Raw genomic sequence first — 13,090 nt, forward strand, 5'->3', positions numbered from 1 at the left:
ATTTATTAGGAATGTATATTATGGTATATGCCTAAAGGTCCTAGTTGGGATGTTAGCGGCATTGTGCTGGGCACTGTACAAATATAGAAGATACAATTCCTACCATGGAAAGGTTTACAATCTAAAGGATGCATCTCCCCCCATCTTTATACTACATCTATAAATCCAACAAGGAGGCACACTGCTAATATTAGTATTCATGGAAGTTGTGTGCCCTAAGGAGACTACACACATAAGATTTCAGAACAGATTTGTGCAAGAATTCAGAACTATAACCATCATCTCTACAGATGTAATTTTGAGTGATGTTACCATGTTCCACTCCCAGGGCATCCCTTAAGGGTAGGGATGGGATCTTTCCATGCACCCACATCAGATCTGTGACATCCAGGCATTCCACCACACGAGTCATAAGAGTCTGAGCCCTCTAACTGAGCCCCAGATAGTCCAGTCCTTCTGGTATTGTCAACAGACACAAATGAACTGTCTCCCCAGCCTGGTAGGACTCTCATTCTTCAGAGGGTTTCTAGTAAGTTGTGGCCCCAACTAGGCTCACAGTTCATATAGAATAGTAGTCTTACAATAGTGGTTCAACACTAGGATCAGCCAGCCTGCTCACCCACCCACATTTCCAGCAGGGGCTAAAATACAGCAGTCACCCAAGAAGCACTTGCTTCAGTCTGCCCTTCTCTACACACTGAGGAGTAAAAATCTCCTCTGGTCAATGCAACCTTATTATGTTCTCCCCTTTTAAGCTTTTCCCTCCAAGTCTGACATCTCTTACAGGTATAGGGAGGCAGGGCTGATTGCATCCACATTAGCTCAGTAACTCCATATTGCCCAGTGTGGGGTTTGTAACCCCATCACACTGACTTTAGAATATTATATTATAAAATCTTCATTGGGTTAAAATAAGGGCTGAGCCTTCCTATAGTGCAAGGAAATACATTTTATTGGCTATTGAGTGCTAATGCTTAAATAAAGAAATTTAATAACAGGAATTTACTAGGGCTACTTCAGCCACATAATAGCAGACACCCATTTGCTTCCCTCCCTTGCTAAAAAAAGCAAGACAATAGTTGCCTATAGGGCATGACACACTTAAGCATTTCCACTGAGCTCCATGAACTCACAATGAGTCAGATACCAGCATAAGGTTGAAAATAAACAGGATTGTTAGAAACCTTACCACATCCAAATTTTTTTCTAACAGTGTCAAAGTCACATAAAAAAACCCCATGAGAACAGCCTAATCCTGAAATTTCTACATAGTAAGACAGCTACAACTCAAGATTCAAGGGCCAAGCATCAAAGAGGGAATGAACAGGGACTATGAGATGGTTGAGAAAAGGTGAGATGTACACTAATTACACATTGCTCCCAAAGAGCTAATCCAATATTGCATCTTGGGCCCTGATTCTGCAAACACATATATACGTACTTAACTTCACAAACATAAGTAATTCCATTGACTTCAATGGGCCTATGCACGTGCGTAACATTTACGCACGTGCATAAGTATTTGCAGGATTGAGGCATTAGAAGTAATTTCTTAGGAAACTCTGAAGAGTGGTTCCTATGAGGTCCTAAAAATCCATATTACAAAATATACTTATATGTTTCTGATAAAAGGAATTATTGCCAAAGTAATCAGCAGTTATTAAAAGATCAGTGTGAACTTAATTTTTTTTAATTGATGAATTAGGAAAAACCAAACAAACCAGTTTTCTGACAGAACACTTTTTCAATAGTGTCTGATTTTTTTTAGGCAGTAAATAATATTTTGTGTGGCTCCCTTTTTGTTGTTTTGAAGGGTGCTTTGGGCAGACCCATAGCAACACTAAACATCCTTGTATTTCCCTTTTCTCTTTGTACAATGCCTGTCTTCTGCCTATTCTCTCTCTGTTTCAGCTATGTTGTTGCTGTTACTGGTAAACATCCTCTTGCAGAGCCTGAGGAAGGGCACAAATCATAAACCAAATAGTTAAAATAATTATACACAAAGTACTGTCGAGTGCACAAAGTTAAAAATAAAACAGAAGAGAATTTTAAAATAATCACCAATCTCTTTTATTTATAGTAAATTTAGGGATTACTTATGACAATTGTAAGTACGAAACGTTCACATGACAATGTGATTTTTCAAGTTGTGTCCTTTTAAATGATGATCGAAGACTTGCCACTGCAGATTTCCTCATCCAGCTACACTATAACTAGAAAGCAAATGCTTCCTGTGTGGCTGGTTGCTAGTTAGGCTCTGATCCTGCAAACATTTACACACATGCTTAACTTCATTTACCGTGAGTAATCCCACTGAAGTCAACTGGCACATCAGGATTATCAATCCCAAATAATCCAAAATGATGACTGAGACTGCAGAAATCACAAGATTTGCTTAAAAATCACGAGACATTTAAAATAATAAATGTGTGTTTGTGGGGGGGTATTTGTCTTTGTGCTTTTGAAACTTTATGATTCACATTTTCAAGCTTTTCTCTGTAACCCCTTTTTAAAATGAAAACTGAGATTCTCAAGTAATCATCTGTGTCAGAAAAGCACCTTAGAAAAGCATCAAATATGCAAGACTCACGATAAAATCATGAGTTGGCAACACTGCACATGTCTAAGTTTTTGCAGATTTGGGGTCTTAAAGCTTACATTTTTCAGGAAATCTGTAAAAATGTGTAGAAAGTAGGTTTAGTCCAACAGCCCTTATATGGAGATCTTTAGCCTATCCCTAAATTCCTTTCTTGTGATATTTTATATTGTTTGCTCAGAATATCATGCTACTATGTAAATTAAACTACCACATCTAAGAAGTAACGATCAATGTTTACATGTGAAAAAGTAAGATGGCTCTTTTATTAACACATTTTTCACATTTAAACATGATACTGTCAGCTTCTTTGCTTTCCAAGTTCCTAAATAACACAGATAGAAAATGCACTGAGGAGTGTGAATGAAACAAAGTAGTCTTACTAGCAATGAGAAACCAGTAACAAATTTACAATATTACTGTACCCCAAAACCCTAAGAACGCTCTTGGATGTTTGCACTCACAGTCACTATTGTCTTTCTTTCCATGATGCTGTGAGACGTGAACTGCAAAAACCATATGTGGTTTAACCAATGGGTAATTTTCTAACAATATTTGCTATTTATGGGGAGGATGATCATTGGCTAAATCAAAACAAAAATAAAATGAAACAGATTGGGGCTTGTATTTATGGTAAATAATGTATCACTTTGCAGAAATAGCTTAAATATTCCATAGAGTCTAGTATTTTTTGTTGCAAAATGTTTAAAAACAACATATTCAGAATTACAGTAGATGTAATTAAGGCCAAGTAATTTAGTGTTATCACCCTCTTATTGCCTGTTTTGCATTGCATTCTTTGTCCGTATTTTATAGAGTTGCTTTGTCCAACTCTATAAAATATGCTTCCAAAATTCAATATTTAAATTGTTTTATTCCATAGAAAAGATACTACAGCACCTCCAATGTACCCATCATGCCACTGACAGAATGGCTCTTTCTTCAATTGATGTATTGTATTACCTTCCACAATTCCACTTACTCATATCCTTCTCAAAGAAAGCATACATAAATTGTGTGTCATTCTGAACTTGATCTTTTAGGTGCTGAGTATTCTGGTCCCAATATAGCAAAGCACTTAGGATGGGATTTTCAGAAGTGCCTAAGGGAGTTAGGCACTCAATTCCTTTAGAGTCTTTTGAAAATCACACTCTTAAGCAAGTAATTAACTGTAAGCATGTGAGCAGTCCCATTAGCTTCAATGGTACTACTCATAAATTTAAAATTGAGCAGGTGCCCATGTGCTTTGCTTGGTTGGGACTAGAGTGCGCAGAATCTGGCAGTATCAAACCTTGTATGAATGTTGAGAAAGGATGCTGGACTTCTGCCCTACCAGCTGGATTCAGCTACAAAATCTGAGCATCCATCTCTCCACCCACTGGCTACCATACTTCTCAGCCTCAAACAGTGAGAAATCTCAAGGCAGACCTGCCAAGTTTTACTCACTGTTGAGAAAAGATTAATTCATTTGTGCTTAATTTATGCCAGTTTTGAAAGTATTTGACTCTTGTAATGAAGGTCTTACAGTGTGTTTCATTGAGAGTTTCAAAATATCACTCCTCATTTTTTAAAATCACATGCATTTAAATTTTTACAGTGTGAATGAGCCTTGTCAAGTGTTTTAGCAATAACTAAATAAAAATTAATTGGAATGTTTTTGTTTTTTTAGCTAATTAAATACAAAATAATAACATTTGTAAGGAAGGGAATGTTGTCTAAAGATTAGAGAAAAAATGAGGGTCTATTCTCAGCATGACATTCTGCATGACCTTAGATAAATTAATTTGCTTCTCTGTGCCTTACTTTCCATTTGTAAAATGGAAACAATAAAATGTATCTAGTCTTAGGTTTACTGAACTGATTAATTATCATAAGGTGTTTTAAGGTGTTTGGAGATACTTAAACTAAAAGAACTATAAATACAAAACATCATATTTTTGGACAAGACTAAAAAACTATGATCTGTGAAACTAGGTATAAGGTGTGTAATTTTCTTCATAACACAATAACTTTAACTCTGACGCAAAATAAATATTATTTTTATCAGTAAACATAATCTCTGAATATAAAAACAGAAACCCTTATGAAAATTATATTTACCCACGAATGATACATATATAGATCACCTTAAACTGCAAGTCCACATACATATATAATATTAACAAAAATGGATTGTACTATACACTTTTCCTACTAAACAATATATATAAAATTACTCTCATGAAACAGCAATTACTAAAAAAATTACTAAAAGTTCTTACAGTCACAAAACATATTAACTGATATTCCCTTAAAAGTAAATATTTAGATAACATAATGCAAAAAAATGAAAGTAGTATAAAAAAATCAACAATCCATAGGTCAGGGATAAGGTTGCTGTGAAACAACAATGATTTTTCCTTCTTTCTTTAAAGGGGATCCTAATCAGCATTATAACAAGAGTGTGATCTCAAACCTGGGCCCTGATCTTGCAAACATTATGCATATGCTTAAGCAATAAGTGTTTGCAGGATCAGGAGCTTAACTATGGAAATGCTACCTCCTCCAATAATAAGCCACATAGACCTCTGGAGCTGGGACTAGAATTCTGGTCCTTGATCTCCAGAAATACCAGCTTCTACCGTTGGAACTAAAGGAAGATCTCTTTTAGTTATCACCTATAGAAGGCTCCTTACAATCTTTCTAAATTTCAGCCAGCCAATAGAGCACAATGTGTTTATACATACAGCGACTGACTCTACTCCATGTCGAAATCAATGAAAAAAAAATCCCCAAAATCTTCGGACATCATGTTGATGCACAACTTGGCCCACAACTATCCACAACAAAAATAATAATTTTGCTTAATCGCAACCTATTTTCTTCAAGAATAGCTGATGTACATTTTCAAGGAGATTTAACTATATAGAAAACTTGGTTGGACAATAACAAGTCATTTTTGAGCTGGAGACAAAAAATGGTTCAGACAAAAGTCATATTTTCAGATCAGAGTAACTCAAAAAGTCTCATGAATTTCCTACAAACATTGCAGAAATACTCTCACCGTAGTCTTTAGATTAAATATGGTAATTTTTAGGCCAGAAGAATTTTCCATGCCAAAGTTATGAGGGTACTAAAATAGGCTTTATAATGGAAGCTGTTGCAACCTTAACTATGGATGGGTATCCAGTGTACCACACTGTTTACATGGAAATATTTCATGACCACCATATAAATACAAGATTTGGAGAGAGAATGGTGTGTGCAAAGCATTCATACTTCAAAGAAGTTTATTTTTCTATTATACATCTTTAAGTAGCCTTGTTTACACAAGGCAGGACTCAAAAATTGTGATATTAAAACTGATTGCAAAATCCTGCATCACTAAAAGGTACCTTCAACTTAATCCCAAATGTGAATGTATAAGGGTGAGGTTTAGCAGATCTGACATAATAGCCGCATACAAAAATAAGTGCTTTCTGGCCACTGAAAGGAACAAGTAGGCTATTGAAAACCATCTGGCTAACAAATTAAAATAGACAACAGAAAACTGTCCAGTCATTAAGTGGTAAATCAAGAAACATCATTACACATATATATATACAAACTGTATTAAAATAAAAAATATACATGGTTATCCTCTTCCAAACTTCTGAAAGACTTTAGCCAACATGGAGAATTGGGTCCTGATCCGCCAAGGGGCTTAAACACATGTGACTTTAAGCATGTGAATACTTACACTGACTTCATTAGGTTTACTCAGATGGTGAAAATTGTTATGCATGTGCTTAAGTGCTTTGCTGGACTGGGGCCTAAAGTGGATTATGTAAACTTGTAGTCACTAATGAGAAAGCTGGCATAAGATGAGAAACTGTGGCATTTTTTCCATAATCATGTGGGCCCTGATCCTGCCAGTGCTCATGCACATTTTTGACTTTGCTCATGTGAGTAGTTGTTTGAAGTCAAGAGAATTCTTATGTGAATTAAATTAAGCTTGTGCATACATGCAAAATTAGGCCCATAGAAAGGTACTGTTGAAGGGCCTGCTCCAGATGAAATCAGTAGGAATTTTACCATTGACTTAAATTAGAGAAAGACTAGACACTAAGACCCCTGTCCTGCAAGCATTTAAATACAAGCATAACTTTAGACATATGATTAGTTCCATTGAGCCAAAAGGGACTACTCAGATGTGTAAAGTTACTCACACGCTTGTTTGCAGGATTGGGGCCTAAGGCAGCAAAATGGAGAAGAAAGGTGTGACTATGTTTAGATGCAGGTGGAGGTAATGCTAATACATGTACTATAAATTGTTTGGCTTGAGCTACTTTTTCTCTTCCCTTTTTTCTATTTTGTCATCAAGTTAAAAATCACATTTCTGTCTGAAAATTTATCTACTATTGTTACAAGTAACACCAAAGATTACTATAAATGAAAAAGCAGGAGAAAAAAATAATTCATGTATTAGACAGCACTCTGTTTAAAGACCATTTCACTGTTTCAGTGAATGAGACAAGGGTCCTATGGAAAAATAGTATGTGATCATGTAATTACAGACTGTATCATGTTGCATATGCACAGAGGTGGCTGCATTAAGGTTGCATGGGCAATTTTAATTCTTGCATGTCTTAACTTTCAAGTGCTTGACTTTACAACCAAAATAATGTTCTTTTAACGTAAATTGTTGGATGTAGTTCTATAAGAGTTAAAGATTTTTTTTTAAAGAAGTCACACATTCAGTAATGGACAGGTATTTCTTAAGTAGGGCCCTTTGTATTCCACAATGCCATGGATGCGCTATCCCCATGACAACTTCCAAATGCAGTTATATGCAATTATAAAAATTTTTTTTTGCGTATTTAAAACTAAAATGTGGGAACACCATAAAATTGGTTTAGATTATATGCTACTCTTTACTTACAGTTACATTTGTGTAGTTAAATTGGTTTAGAAACTGATGTAGTTAAGTCAGTGCAACTCTTCGTGTTATACTCTTAAATCATTTTGAGCGTGGCTTATATTGGTTTAACTTAAGTCCATACAAGTGGATTGCATTGATTTAACTATATCGATTTCAAAACTGATTTAAATAAAACAGTACAACCTTTTTTGTGCATAAGATAAGGCATTAATGTAGGGCCTATGTCCTTTCCCTTTGTAAAGTCCTTAATTCTGTGGTCCCAGATTCATGCAGACCCCCACGTAAAGATTTGCTTGTGCAGATCTATTGCAGGATGAAGACCCTTGGCACAGGGATCTCTTAATGGATTTTCGACATCACACTTTGGAGTGCTATCATATAATTAGCAATTTAGAGCAACTAATATGTTTACAACTCATGAATGTTATGATAAATTTTTGCCTTAATAGAATTGAAAACCAAGGGTAAGCGTATCCAGGAAATGAAGGTGTAACTATAATGTGGGTAGGCATATCTGTGCTAGCTTTAATCTAGCTAGTACAGGTAATAATAGAAGTGAAGATGCGGTGGAACAAGCTTCAGCTCAGGCTACCTGCAGCACTACAAGCCTGCCAGGGATATATTCAGGGTATGTATGTAGCCTGCATGACAATCACAGCTTCATTTGCTGTGTAGACGTACCTGATCACAGAAAACAAGTAAATAATTAAAGTGAGACTATAAAAGGTGCAGAACAAGTGCAGAGTCTGCAAGGGGGGCAGGGCTAGTGACCTGAAGTCATGCGGGACTCTCTGTGCACACCAGCACAGACGGCTCAGCACTTTTTGAGGCAAACTAATAATGGGTCACGTGGATGTGATAAGAACCCAACGACGGGGGACACAGAACAGCCATTGTGTCAGGACACCGAGGGGCAGAAACAACTTTTCAGCCCCGCGTGGGATCTGACATGATCCTGAGAGAGCTGGGCAGATGCAGAAGAGGTGACAAGGCTCCGCGGCCTAACAGGGGATAAAAAACAACACAGGTGGGGCAGGAGGGACCCCCTGGGAACTGGAGGGACCTGCTGTGGTCCCAGGTGCGCACTCGGCAGAGCTCTGGCTGACCCCTGTTTTGGGGGACAGGGGCTGTTGGGGACACGAGGTTCGGCGTGCTGGGGGGGCTGCCTGAGGTCCTGGCGGGCCCGAGTATTGGGGTGCCGCTGGAGTGATAAGGTGCCCGTGGCTGACGGGCCCGCTGGGATCGTCGGCCCGCGATGAGGTCACCCGCGGGCTCCCGAGGCCTATGAGAAGCCGGCGGGCTGCGTGCGCGTGCGCGGAGGCCGCTACCGGGGTGCGCGCCTCCGCCGCCCGCGTCGGGAACTGGGAGCGCGCGTCGCTGGCGGACTGTGCATCGCGGCAGGCCGGCGCGCTCCCGTGCGTGGCGGTGTCTCCTCGGCCGGCGGGCGGGAGGGAAGGAGCGAGCGGTTGGTTTGTCGGGCCGGGCCCCAGCCGTGTCGGCGAGAGCCTCGTAGCGAGTCGCCCCGCAGCCGGGACGGTAAGGGGGAGCCAGGCCGCTTGCAGCGTGGTCCCGCCCAGCGCCCACAGGTGAGCGGGGAGGGAGACCGGGCGGCCCCTGAGGGGCAGGGATCTCTCGCGGCGGCGGCCTTCACCCCCCTCAGTCCCCGCCCGGGCGGCCCCCGCGGAGGGCTGGTGGTCGCCGCGCCCGGGGGAGGCCCCGTCCGAGCCCCAGGGGCGGGAGAGTCGCTGCGGCTGCAGAGAAGACTCGGGACAAGGCCCCGCCGCGGCCTAAGCGCAGCCTCGGCGCCCGGCTTCCTCTTCCCGGGAGTAGCCAGCCCGCCGGGCCCCGGGCTCCAGCTGCGAGGGGCCAGGGGAGCCGCGGGCGCGGCGCTGAAGGGCGGGCGGGGGTCCCCCTTACAGCGCCAGGCCCGAGTCTCCATGGCTGGGGACAGCGAGCCCGTGTCGAGGTCGGCTCTCGGGTCCGGGGTCTGTGTGCCTGGGGAAGGCGAGCTCGCCTCTGTCACCAGTCCGAGGCAGCCTGGAGCTCGCCTGCTGGCTGCGGACGGAGGGGTTTGTTTTGAGGCCATGTGTGGGCCCTGGGGGCACGGTGGTGGCGCTGCTCCGCCTCCGGGGCTGCCCCTTTGTGAGCCCGGCCTCGTTGACTCGTGCTTTGTGTCTGTGCTGCTGGACTGGAGCCGAGTTCGGAGCTCGCAGCCGGCATGGCGAAGGTCGGCGGGGCCGCGGCGTGTCTGGGAGCCAGAGGGCTTGGGTGTGGGGGAGAGCTGCTAAGCCCTGTCTCAGGGGGTCTCAGTGAAACCAAAGGCTGGGGAGCCTCTGCCCCCTCCCATCACCTACTCCTCCATGGATCCCGATCACATGGGCTTCTGTGGAAGACAGGATCCTGGACTAGCTGGGCCAATGATCTGAACCCATATGGCAATTCCCGTGAGACCAAACGTCTCCATTCTCTTGCCTCCACTGGGAGGAAGACAGAGGAGTTTTGCTCATCCTTTCCATCACTCTGCCCTTCCTTCCTGTGGTCCCAGCAACCCCAAGCCAGAGCTCCTCTGCTTTACTCTTCCATTTCTCCCCACTCCTCTACAGTTTAAATTAGCACTATCTAGTTTGCAGTGGTCTATTATTACTGTTTGTAGTAATGGACAAAATATAATAACCACTCATCAAACACAGAGGAAGAGAGTCCCCTCTTAGAGCAGTGTACAGATTAAAAATACAAAAACAAAAGGTGGGAGAACAGTTCCTTTGCATAATAGGCAAATGTCTTATGAATTACTTTGTCATTTATTTAAAGATAAAAATGCTAAACTGCTCTTCCAACACCCTCCTTCCACAATCCAGTCCTCTCTACCATATTCCCAGTTTCTGTACTTATCTCTTTCCTCCCCTGAGCAGTTCACTATAAGCTAAACAATGAAGTAGACTTAACTAGTTCCTTCTCTTTATCTCAGAAGTGGGGGCTCAGCAAGGTTTTAAATGAGGGTCATGGCTTTGTGGACTAGCAGCTCATGAAAGACATTCTGTACATTGGGTTCAACATGGAAGAAAGTATGGGAAGGGTCATGGGATAAGCAGAAAAATAGAGTAATGATGCTGGCTCTGTTGCTGGAGACCAAAGGCTTGGTGGAGCCTCTTCTCACCCCTAAATCTTTTAAACTGGGTCTAATGAGCTGAAGGTTTGAGGAATTTGACTTACATTCCTCTTAATGAAGCACTTGTCCAAAGAAATAGCGAAGGAGTACCTTCTAAGATCTATAAATTACTATACAGTCATTTGGGAGTAATATGGATCTTTATGAGGAAGTGGTTTAGTTAATTATAAAACAAACTTAGAGAATACATTTAACAGATAAGTCAAAGTAACTTTAGTTTTGCAACCTATTTTATGCTGATCTCTTGATGTGGAAACTGAACTAATTGTATAAATAAGATAATTGAATTAATCTGGATGTAAACTAATGTTCTTATCCATGACTAAAAGGGACTGCATCAGTTCTCTTTAACTTGAGCTAGTGGACAGTAGCAATCAATCTTAAAATTTAGAGCAACGCTATCATGTAGTTCAGGCCCAAAATTTAGGGATTTATTGGCCACACTATGTATTATAGTGGTTTTCTTTTTGGAATTTTGCTAAAAAAATAAGGACCAGAAAGAGAGATTCGGATAAGTGAGAAGGTGGTTACAAACAAAAGTGAAAATTAGTCAGTTCTGATTGTCAAATCTAAATGAAAACATAACCTGATGTAAGTTAAACTTCTGTCTTTTAGTTCTACTAAGTTAAGGTTTCTTAGTAACAAAGGTAAAGACATGTCAATGTCTTGTACAGTGACCCCTTTCAAGCAATTTTCTTTGATTCTCAGATTGTAAACTTCTGAGGTATACATGCAACTTTTATCTTTAAAGAAATGTTGTTCACTTGTATATTTCTGCGAGGGTCTTAACTGGGTGCAGCCAAATGATCTCCCCAGCATATACTATATTACAACACAATCAGTAGAATACATGCCACACAAACAACACTGGGTAGTCATATTTTCAGGTAATAGCACAGGCTGATCTGTCATTCCATTAGCACACATTTCTCAGTGGCAGAAGAGCTTTTAATTCAGTGATTTGGGGCATTTCATACCTTATTGAAATTTACCTAGTAATATGCTGTCAACATTTTAGAAGTGTTAGTGTAAAACAAACAGCTTGACTGCCAAAATAGCACTGATACATAATTTGCTCTTTTATAGTGCCTTATCTGTAGTAACTCCTGAATTCTAATCCAGGCTGTGCACTGATTTTCTGTATGGCTTTGGGCAAGTCATTTCAGCTGCATGCCTCATTACCATTATCTATAAAATGGGGATTCTTAACCATCTCACTATGATGTTGTGAGGGCTGGTTAATATTACTAAAGTGCTTTTATCATATAAAGAGCTAGATAAGTACAATTAACCCTGGATACATGCACTTTGTTTTCTTGTGAGTGGTAGTGTAGGTAGGGGAGAGGGTGTAGGTCTGTGGTGGTATCACAGTGCTGAGAATTGAATATTGAATTTCAAGTTACTTCATTTCCCCAGTAAAAAATTGTTTAGTGTCAAAACTGCAGAATCTAGCTCACTTTGTTTTTCTATATCTGGAATTGTATCAAACATTTACAGTACTACATATTTCCATGTAGTAAAACTGGTGCAAAATATATGTAGGCAAGTACATTTTAAAACAATAGCTGACAATTTCCTCCTTTTGTCTGTCTGACCTGAGGTCAGAATTCTGTATATTTTTCTGTATTAGTTGATGGCCATGTGAACACACAGCAAAGCAAGCAGATTGCAGCACCTTGCATTGCTTAAGCTATTGGTGATGTCATCTGCTCTTGAAAGACAACAGAACTTTGAACTTCGGTCTTTGGAGTTGGCAAGTACTGTATAAAGCCTTTCAATTCACCTTTAAAGGTCTGCTCTGGCATTTGTGCATTATAGTCAGTGAATTTTACGATTATACAAGGGATCCTAAATCAGACCCTAATACTGCAGTATGTGACTGCAACAGATTTTCAAATTAGTCAGTTTAAGTGTTGGGTTTTGAACACTGTGTACTCTAAACTGTGGATATTCTGAAAGGGAAGAATGTTTGAGTGGCATTTACATACTGTTTATGATAGGTTTCAGAGTAGCAGCTGTGTTAGTCTGTATCCACAAAAGGAACAGGAGTACTTGTGGCACTTTAGAGACTAACAGATTTATTTGGGCATAAGCTTTCGTGGGCTACAGCCCACTTCATCGGATGCATAGAAGGGAACACATATTAAGAAGATTTTATATATATATATATATATATATATATATATATATATATATATATACATACACACACACATACAGAGAAGGTGGAAGTTGCCATATAAACTGAAAGAGGCTAATTAATTAAGATGAGCTATTATCAGCTGGAGAAAAAACTTTTGTAGTGATAATTGAGATGGCCCATTTAGACAGTTGACAAGAAGGTGTGAGGATAGTTAACATAGGGAAATACATTCAATATGTGTAATGACCCAGCCACTCCCAGTCTCTATTCAAACCCAAGGGA

At 40.3% G+C, this 13,090-nt stretch overlaps 1 protein-coding gene across 2 annotated transcripts in view; it reads left to right on the forward strand.

Moving 5' to 3' along the window:
* The first annotated feature begins 8,377 nt into the window (after positions 1 to 8,377).
* Positions 8,378 to 13,090, forward strand: part of SIAH1 (siah E3 ubiquitin protein ligase 1) — a 32,983-nt gene continuing 28,270 nt past the window's right edge. The window contains exon 1 of one of the 2 annotated variants that reach the window (XM_048817052.2): positions 8,378 to 8,523. The gene's annotated coding sequence lies outside the window, so the exon portion shown is untranslated. Of the gene's footprint in view, positions 8,524 to 8,829; positions 9,083 to 13,090 lie in introns of those variants that run through there. The other variant, XM_048817051.2, reaches the window with a different exon arrangement.

Source organism: Caretta caretta, chromosome 12 (assembly GCF_965140235.1).
Source record: "Caretta caretta isolate rCarCar2 chromosome 12, rCarCar1.hap1, whole genome shotgun sequence".
Classification (NCBI taxonomy): Eukaryota; Metazoa; Chordata; order Testudines; family Cheloniidae; genus Caretta; species Caretta caretta.